This window comes from Petromyzon marinus, chromosome 17 (genome assembly GCF_048934315.1).
Source record: "Petromyzon marinus isolate PM22_M1 ecotype Great Lakes invasive population chromosome 17, UKy_Petmar_22M1.pri1.0, whole genome shotgun sequence".
In the NCBI taxonomy this organism is placed as follows: domain Eukaryota; kingdom Metazoa; phylum Chordata; class Hyperoartia; order Petromyzontiformes; family Petromyzontidae; genus Petromyzon; species Petromyzon marinus.
In genome coordinates, this window is record NC_133683.1 from 6,200,000 (window position 1) to 6,209,484 (window position 9,485).

A 9,485-nucleotide genomic window follows, 5' to 3' on the forward strand; every position below is an offset into this window, starting at 1 on the left:
TAGTAAGGGTTGTCACGGAAACAGAACAAGCCAATTCGTCACTGGTACTTTGGAGAGCCAAGCCACAACATTTACAATTGGAGTACGACGTTTTGCCAGTAATTACAACTAGCTTCATCAGGCGACAGCCAGATTTGTGGCACTCTCGCGCAAAGTGGGGGGGGGGGGAGATTACCGAGTCAACGTACATTATGCATGTGCATTATGAGAGCCCTTTGATCTTGTCCTTCCTGTCTATTGTGTATTAAAATAGCCGTACCAATGGTAATCCCTATTGAAGTATGCTGCCCTTTATAGGCATGCATTTAAATAATGTATTATTTGTTGGCACCCGTGTTCAGCAGTAGCAGAACACACGTGCCAACAAGGACACTCAGTTGATTCTAATGTTGAAGTTCTGTGCAAAACTAGCTACTACTGCCTAAGAATAATTCGAGAATCTATCGAAATTGGAAGAAAAATTTACAGTTCGGATAGCTACCGCCTTTGTGCTGTGTGGAAGCGACTCATCAAATAGTACATTAGATGAAACTCCGAGTACCCACTCAGGAGGTATAGTGGTAAAACAGTGGAGGAAAAAAAAGCATTTTTTTTATTTGCCCTTGTTGAATGATAGAGTCGATACACACAGCAAGCGAGATTAAGAAAGCGCATCGGAAGAAATACCGGAGGAGAGAGAGAAGACAATTGCTTGCTGCAGAAGGAAAGGCATTCCTACCGAGGGAGACAAGTTGACAAAAATTTTGATCATGGGAACCGGTGGCGTGGCTCGATCTTCCCTATGTGCGCAACATGCTACCGAAGGAAAACAGAAAATCCTATTCAAAGGCTAAAATAAGCTCCATTTTTTGTATAAGAGCCCGATAAACAATAACCCCATCCATAGACTGAGGAAGAAAGGGAAGAGCCTGAACAAAGGGGAGGAGATTACGACGGAGATGGGTTGGAGGTGGAGAGAAGGGGAGAGGGAGGCCGTAAAGGCAGCTGCACATTCAAGGAAAGCGGTGTAGAAAGAGTTGAACGGGGACATGGAGACAGCAGAGACAAGGGTGGAGAAAGAGGAAGAGAGGATCTTTCAGTGCTCGCTACAGGAAACCCACAAAACTGAATTTCCTAAACTCGTGTCGCCTCCGTGACAGCAGCACCACGAACGCCACAGACTCACGCTCCCCAAATCGACAATACCATCTCCATTGCCGACCAGCCACGAGATGGTTGCTCTCAACACCTCGGTCGTGGTGTAAGCAGCAAAAGACTTCTGGCTGGTGAGCATCCGGCCATTACGAGGGTTGGAAAGAAACTGAAGCACGGGGCGACTCCCACAACCTTCGGGTATTTCCAAACTGGATGACGTCTTGGGATGAAGCTAGAAGTAAGCCAAATCTGCACTCAATAAATGGGACAAAGATTCCAGAGAAGCCTCCAGAAATGTCACAGGAGGCTCGGGTGTGAGAAACCAGACTCCATGTGGGGTCCTCCAGACCTTTGCCCTCCAGTTCATCAACATTTGTAAAAGCAGGACGTCTCAAAGGTACGTAGCATGGGTGAGGTACGAGGTTGAGAACCACGTTCCGAGATTAGGCGCTTTGACAGGTTGGGGTCCGAGTAAACTTTTAATGGAGCTCACCCTACGACATTACAGATAGAAGGATAGTGTGCCGGCACAATCCGGACACCCTGCTACACCGAAACAATCTGCTGCATCAAACTCCCTGGTACAGCTAAACACTGGCACGATCGCGCTCAAATACACACAAACTCTCGCTCGGCCAGTTGGTACACAGGTTGTCAGTTGTGGGGGATGCGGGGCCCCGGCTCCCCCCCTGGGGGAGGGCTGATCTCGAGAGGGCTGCGGGCTCCGGACTCCTCGCTCGAGTGAGAGCAGCCGCTACTCGACTCCTCGCTCGCGGTGAGAGGGCTGCCGCTCTCCGGCTACTCTCCTCACGGCGCAGCCCCTCGGGTCCGCGGGTCCTGTTTGTGGGGCATAGCTCGGGGCTGGCACGTGGCTGCCTGGAATCAATCCGTCGCTTCTCAGCCACTCAAACGCGACGTCTCCGCTCACACAACCCCGTGCACCACTCACACGAACTAAACGGGGGGTCAGGGGTCAGAGGGCAATGACGTCCTTCGCACACGCGTTGCCGCCGATGCCGGGCAATGGAGATTGTTTAAAGGGCTGCGGGGCGGGGATTTGGAGTCGGTTTTAGAGCGACACACCAATCGCACGCGCAGGACGGGGGGGTCGGGGGTCAGAGGGCAGGGACGTCACTCGTACACGCGTAGCCGATTGGGGGGCTGTATGGGAGGTTATTTAAAGGGCTGTGGGGGCGGATATTCGGGATTGGTGTTAGCCCGCAGTCACGAAAGCTTTAAATCGAAATTTATGTTAAGTGTAATGTGTTGGTGTTAATAAAGTGTTGCCTCCCAAGAAGTTGTGTGCGCCTATCTCAGCCCATTACATATAAGTGTAGATGTGATTATGTAATTCTTGTGTTCATACAAGTGTAGTGACACAGCGCTGACTGCTGTCCAGCAGCGGCAACTGCAGTGGAAAGTTTGCGCACACGCTGTTGAGCATATATACGGGTGTGCCGGCCGGGCAGAGGAATTGGGGCAAGGGTCATGGAAGACCTCATAGGGAAGCCTCTGGAACCCTCTGGTCGATTCGAGAAGGGAGGCGTGGATAGGGCAGAGCCAAGCCGCACCGAGTAGAATATAGAATATAATATAAGCAGCGGAGAGCGACAGCTCCGGGCTGCCGGTTCTGGGAGTGGACTCGTCTCGACGTCGCTGTCGTTGCCACCGCATTCGCCCAATCATTGCGTGGCCAGACAGTCGTTGGCCTTCTCGGTCGACGCCGTCGGTGCAACACGGACAGGGTCGTGTCTAGGCCGGGCTCTATGGCAACGTGGTCGAGAGAGTGAGGCCGGAGTTGGTGTGAACAAGATAATAAAGAGACGATGTCTCCTGCAACTACCTCGTCTCCGACAGTGTGTGCGACACACACCACACGTCGGAAGGAGAACACTTCACAAGTATAAATGCTGCCTGTGTCAGTCGAGTCACATTTGCTCTAATTTATTTTGATGGTGACCTAAGACAGGAGAAGCAAAATACACTTCTTCAGGAAGTGATATTTTTTTCATAATGCAGAGGCTGTGCCTGATACACATCTTTCACGTGTTGTTTGGCAACCCTGGTGCCCAGTAAACGCCATATGGCCAGATCTTTGCATTGAATTCCAAGTATTAATTCCTCCATACTTGTGCACAGTTGAGTTTTTATTCCATTCCCTTCATGAACCATGTTTTTGAACTTTACATCATAGTAAGATAGTACATGCCGATGAATAATTAATAGATGCTTGAAAACATCTATCCCCCACCATCTGCCTGTGTTTGGCCTAAAACCCAATCACCCAGAATGCCCAAATTCACCTTACATACTCTAGGAATGTAAGCAGGTTAATGCCTGTATATCCATCACAATCATCACTCCCAAATGTGAAGACATGTCACGAGACTCGCTGACTTTTCTTAAAATACTTGAGAAATACAAATCATAGCTGAATATTTTCAATTCCATGTGTATAAGCCTTTGTCTCAGATTTATTGTAAAATAAATATACATGTACAATATAAACATTCAAATATCAGAAAATATTTAATGTATGTTGAATTTCTTTCACACTGTACATAACCAACCATGCTAAACAAGACATGATAAAAACAATCCAAGTCATGGGTTGCATACAATATGCAACTTTGGTTTATTGATTACAAATTACATAAAAGGTTCTGAAATTTTACAATACAGGTATAGTGCAATCTAAATAAGCAAATGTACTTTTACAGTGATTTCCCAAATGTTTATAACTACACAAATACTAGCATGTATGTTCCCAATAAAGTAGTCTCCTTCCAAAATGGCTAAAACCAAAATTAGTTTAGTTGTGCTCACAATATTGTTCACATATCCGTTCTATTTCAAGTGACATTTGAGTCTGTATGGATTTGCTGTGCAAAATACTGCTGCAACCATTCAATAACTCCAACCCTGAACGAACTTTATCACATTTTTCCAATACTTTGTTGTGGCACTTCCATTAACAGGGCAATTACTGTGCCCCATGGGCCCCACAAGTTCACAAGTAATTGCGATTCACACCACAGCACCTGAAGTACCATTGATGTTTAACAACCATGAATTAGCAGGACCAAGCGAACGTATCCTTCTGAGTAGAAACCTCGACCACCGCCATAAAATGCTTTCGGGCTTTCTACATCATGGGTAGTCAGCCATCCTTGTTCTCCTTGATGGTGTCAACCAGCTCTTTCAGACGCGACAGGTGGTACACGGCCCTGAGAAGAGACACGATTGAGAGAAAATTACTTGGTTGACTTATTATCAAGGTGGAAGCCAGAAAAATCTCACCAAGTCTCAGGAGGGTTTGGCAGTGATATTTTGCAAATTTCATCAGCGAGTGGTATGTGAGAGGAAAACGGAGAACCCGGTGAAAACAGAGGGAGTAAAATGCAAAACTCCGGATATAGATTCAAGATTCCATTGCCGTATTACTAACTCCTGGTTACCTAGCAGCCAAAATCTATAATATATGCTATTTCAAAACAGTCTCCCATCCAAGTAATAACCAGGCTTACCTGCTTAGCTTATAACATTCAAAATCTGACATCATACTTAGAGGCGGTGCAGCCTCTATGCTGTGCGTGAGTGTGGATATAAAGATAAATTCACAATGGCGTGGAGGGGTTTTCCCAGGGACGATCAGCCCCTAGAAAGACGTCCGTGTTGAAGCTGCCCGGGGAGGGGGCCTCCAAGCCGGGGGAGTCCAACTCCATGTGCGCCCTGCTCAGCAGCTCCTCCAATGAGGCTGTGCATCAAGAATCACGCATCGCACGTCACAACCACATGGGTGGCCGCTCAGCCGTCTCTGTGAGAAAAGACTGAATATGTACCTGAAAACATATGAAATGTCATCTGCTATATACAGACTATATATATACACACACCTAGGGATCTATTGTCCTCTGACACGGGCTCCTCGTTGGCTACATTCGTAAGGCCGGAGATATCCAAAACTTTGAGCCACTCTGGGTACTTTGGTCTGCTTTGCGGGCTCTGAGCGGCACCTGCTCTCTTTGTGCTGGTATCCGTCTCGTGGCTGCTGGTCTGGGAGTCCACATCGCAGTCACGCAGCCAGGCCGGGTACCTGAGCTCAGGAATGCTCGTGATCCCCGACACATCCAGCTTATCCTTTTGGCTTGTCAACCACCTGAGATAGGTACTTGTCGCACAGCCGCCGTTCGGCAAGTGCTCACGCCTAGTTGCTTCACTGCTCCGTAAGTACAACAAAACATTCGTCTGGTTAGAAAAGAAATAATTTTCGGGCTTTGCCGACAAATTTAATGGCATCACGGCCTTGTTGCTTCTCGCTGTTGAGCTCAACCGTTTAGTTGGCTTATTGCCCCTCACCAATGATGCGCCGAGGCTGTGCGCGGTGACCCCGAGAGATGACCGCTTGCCTCTGTGCGACACTGCGAGGTCTCGGTGGGCGCCAGGCGAGCGGAGCAAGGACTTGGAGGAACCGTCAACTGGCGCCGCTAGGAGCTGGTCCGTGGTTAGACTGACCGTCGGGCTATGAGCCACGACCGCTGCAGCGCAGCAGTGAGGCTGCACGTGCCCGAGATGAGGTCCTCCACAAGCAGCATGCCACCTGCAATGTAAGACCCACAGACATTTTACTGGTACACAATGAATTTGCTCTCCCCTAGATTCCTTGACCCCTGAACGGCAATCCTGCAATGTTGCCTTACTTTGCACCATCAGTAACTAATGATGTTATCCGTTTGTGGAGTTTGTGAGAATATGGGATAAATCAGTGCATGAGCTGTTATTGTTTAAACTTCAGATGTGTCCAGTCTAGGATCTGCAAATTTTGACACAAAGGTTGGAGGATCACTTAGATTTCACAAACTTTACAAACTCGATAATCAGTGAAGTTGCTGGAAGATGACAGGAGAAAGAAATGCATGCACCAACCTATCTGTTCAGACCTATGCTATCCTCTCATATGCGTGTGCTTACTGTGGATAGTTTTCTCTGACATAAAATGAACTCATTAATGGAATTTGCCAAGCATCCCAGTGTGGGACTCTCACGAAAATGTATCTTTAGACCTTATTAAGGGTTTTTTTTCTAGGGGAATTACATTACATTCATGATAGCATAGCATAATTGACAAGCACCCAGTACAAGCAAAAAAAATGGGGTTCTCCTCTCCAATTATCCCCCATCCAGTCAACTAGCTTCGATACCTTATGAGACCTCCTTTGCCAGTAACAAGATATAGTAATAGGTTTTTACCCTTTTATCTGGCAAAAAAACTGACACTTTTATACAAGGGATCATGTTTGCGATAACCACAACGCAAGTAGTCAAAATGCAAACAAGAAGACGCTAAGAATAAGAAGACGCCTTTTGGCGTCTTCTGGTCCAACACCAGTGGAGACTGGGATCTCAGAAAAGCCGTCTCGGGTGTGGACCAATCAAATTCAAGGACAGTGCATATTATCAGTTGTCTTTTTTGTTTGCATTTTGACTACTTGTGTTGTGGTTATTGCAAACATGATCCCTTGTATAAAGGTGTCAGTGTTTGTGCCAGATAAAAGGGTAAAAACCTATTACTATAGCTTCGATACCATTGCACCGCCTGCACACTCGATAGCCACTCGAGCGCAAGCACCACGGAGCGATTCCTCGCGTGGCGAGAGGCGCAACCCACCCTCATCCACACTGTGCATCCTCCTCTCCTCCACGCGTCTCCGCTCCGCTATGCTGCGCGGCGCTGTGCTCTGCACGTATCCTGGATGGCGGTGACGCACAGATTCCGCTCTGCTCAAAGTCCTCGATGTAGGCGTCCAGCGCACCGCTCGCCTACGAGCAGCACTGCTCTCCGCACACCACAGGGCTGTGCTAGCCCCCGCTTCCGGTCCGGAGCAGCGAGCTGCCCTGGCTGCCGCGAGGGCTTGTGTCCGTCACCGTGCTGTCGCCCGAAGGGCTGTTTGTCTCACCACCGTTGCAGTTCATTTTGTACGATTTGGGATGCCCGAACCGGATGGGGCCAGGGAGAGGAATCGCTGTGGCTACCAGGTCACCACTGGTCCTGGTATGGGGGGCACCATGAGGAGCTGCTGTGTGCGGAAAGTGGGTCCGACGTCACAACGCATGGGCCAGTGTCGACCACTTCGCGTTAGCAGCTTCAGCGTTAGGTCTCTTAAGCTACTGTGGCTGTTGTCCTTTTTTCAACAAAAATTCCAGCCTTTCCCATGCTTTCCTTCATCACACCTGCAAGCTCTATGTACAATTGAAGTGTCATAAATGCTCTACCTGCCTACTACTACATTATGAATAATATACATTTAAGAATTAGCTGGAGACAACTCCATGTTTAAAACACACTGTATTCAAAAGAGAAGGCTTAACATTTAACATTGGTTAACGTTTGGCATGTACACCTGCATATCAACAAATTACAGTACTACTAATAAAATGAATGCTACATATTAATAGTGGTATTACAGTAGTATGACTACTTATATTTACATATAATCGCACCTCCGAAGAGCACGGTGGGCTTGGTACGGTGCGAAAGAGATTCAACACACATACAGAATACAATACTTTCCGAGCACATTATGCATACCGAACCTCCAAGTTCCTTACCCTACCCTGAATAACAACGTGTGCAGAGTACAGCTCCTTTTTCAATCCATTGCTGGCTGACAGCTGTCCCATGCTATGCAGCTCCCAGGGGGAGGGGTTATTTACCGTACTTCACCACGCTGGTCAGTGTGAATTTGGTGATGGCAGGGGGCTATAGAAGTGCATTACAACAATGTACTGAACATTGCTGCACAATGTCAGGGGGCTATAGAAGTGCATTACAACCACGTACTGAATACTGCTGAACTGGTGGCAGGGGGCTATAGAAGTGCATTACAACCACGTACTGAATATTGCTGCACTGGTGGCAGGGGGCTATAGAAGTACATTACAACCACGTACTGAATATTGCTGAACTGGTGGCAGGGAGCTATAGAAGTGCATTACAACCACGTACTGAATATTGCTGCACTGGTGGCAGGGGGCTATAGAAGTACATTACAACCATGTACTGAATATTGCTGCACTGATGGCAGGGGGCTATAGAAGTGCATTACAACCACGTATTGAATATTGCTGCACTGATGGCAGGGGGCTATAGAAGTGCATTACAACCACGTACTGAATACTGCTGCACTGGTGGCAGGGGGCTATAGAAGTACATTACAACCACGTACTGAATATTGCTGCACTGGTGGCAGGGGGCTATAGAAGTACATTACAACCACGTACTGAATATTGCTGCACTGGTGGCAGGGGGCTATAGAAGTGCATTACAACCACGTACTGAATATTGCTGCACTGGTGGCAGGGGGCTATAGAAGTACATTACAACCACGTACTGGATATTGCTGCACTGATGCCCGCCACGTGAGAGCCACACAGCAGGACAATGCTATACTGTACAATATTGAAATGATTCACCTACAAATACTAAACATTATTGTCTTAACAATCAATACTACTTTTAACATAAACAATAACTAATAAATGCACACGTAGTAATCGCCGTGCTAACCCTTAGCGTGCAATGTGAGCAGAACTTGTGTTGTAAGTCGTACCCAGTCCATTACCGTGCCACACACTCACATTAACAAACCAAAAACATTTACTGAATGTCCTCCTCCTTTACACGGCACAACCAGACAACACTTTGCACACCGAAGTGTCCAAGTCGCGTGCTGAGTGAAGCAAACCCCATTCAATTCTAGATTTAAAGCTTTCGTGGCTGCTAGGATCCATACTCTTTGGTTCTATTGGGTAAAGTCACGTAGGTGAAAATTGTTATTTTATTTTCACCTACGTGACTTTACCCAATAGAACCAAAGAGTATAAACCCCATTCACTCTGCGCTCAGCGTTCAACAAAGTTGAACCTGGCTCGCCCTCACGCCTGCCCATCTCTCTCCGTCTCTCACCGGAGATTATTCCATTGATCGTCTTCGCCTTGCCGTCCAGAGATCCGTGTGGATTATCCGTGAGGGTAGTTAAAGGTCGCGGTTATTCGGAGAAGTTTTTTTAATTAATTTTCCCGCCACAACCACCGCGTCGCCAACGGCCGCTGAAGGCGATGTCCGAGACATGCCGCCCGCGCATGCGCACTGAGGGTTGAGAGAAACCTGCGGGGAGGGGCAGCGGGGGGCGGGGAAGCCGCCGCCGTTGGCCACACCCACATTCAGGCCACGCCTATATTGAACCGACGTCACGGTGACATCATTCTGGGTCGGACTTTATCGTGGGCTGCCTGTGCACGCGAGGAGCTCCTGACTTCTGACTCTGAATTCGAAAAAAATCAAAGATTCA

The 9,485-nt window shown here is 47.8% G+C and overlaps 1 long non-coding RNA gene across 2 annotated transcripts; it reads right to left on the reverse strand.

Moving 5' to 3' along the window:
- Window positions 1–3,732: 3,732 nt before the first annotated feature.
- Window positions 3,733–9,274, reverse strand: LOC142924822 (uncharacterized). Of its 2 annotated transcripts, none has more exons than XR_012941902.1 (4): window positions 9,101–9,274; window positions 5,494–5,734; window positions 4,756–4,891; window positions 3,733–4,361 (listed from the first exon to the last, which is right to left on the reverse strand). It is a non-coding gene; the product is annotated as an uncharacterized LOC142924822 (long non-coding RNA). The 2 variants fall into 2 exon arrangements; XR_012941901.1 differs by lacking the exon at window positions 9,101–9,274 and adding an exon at window positions 6,803–7,356.
- Window positions 9,275–9,485: the final 211 nt, after the last annotated feature.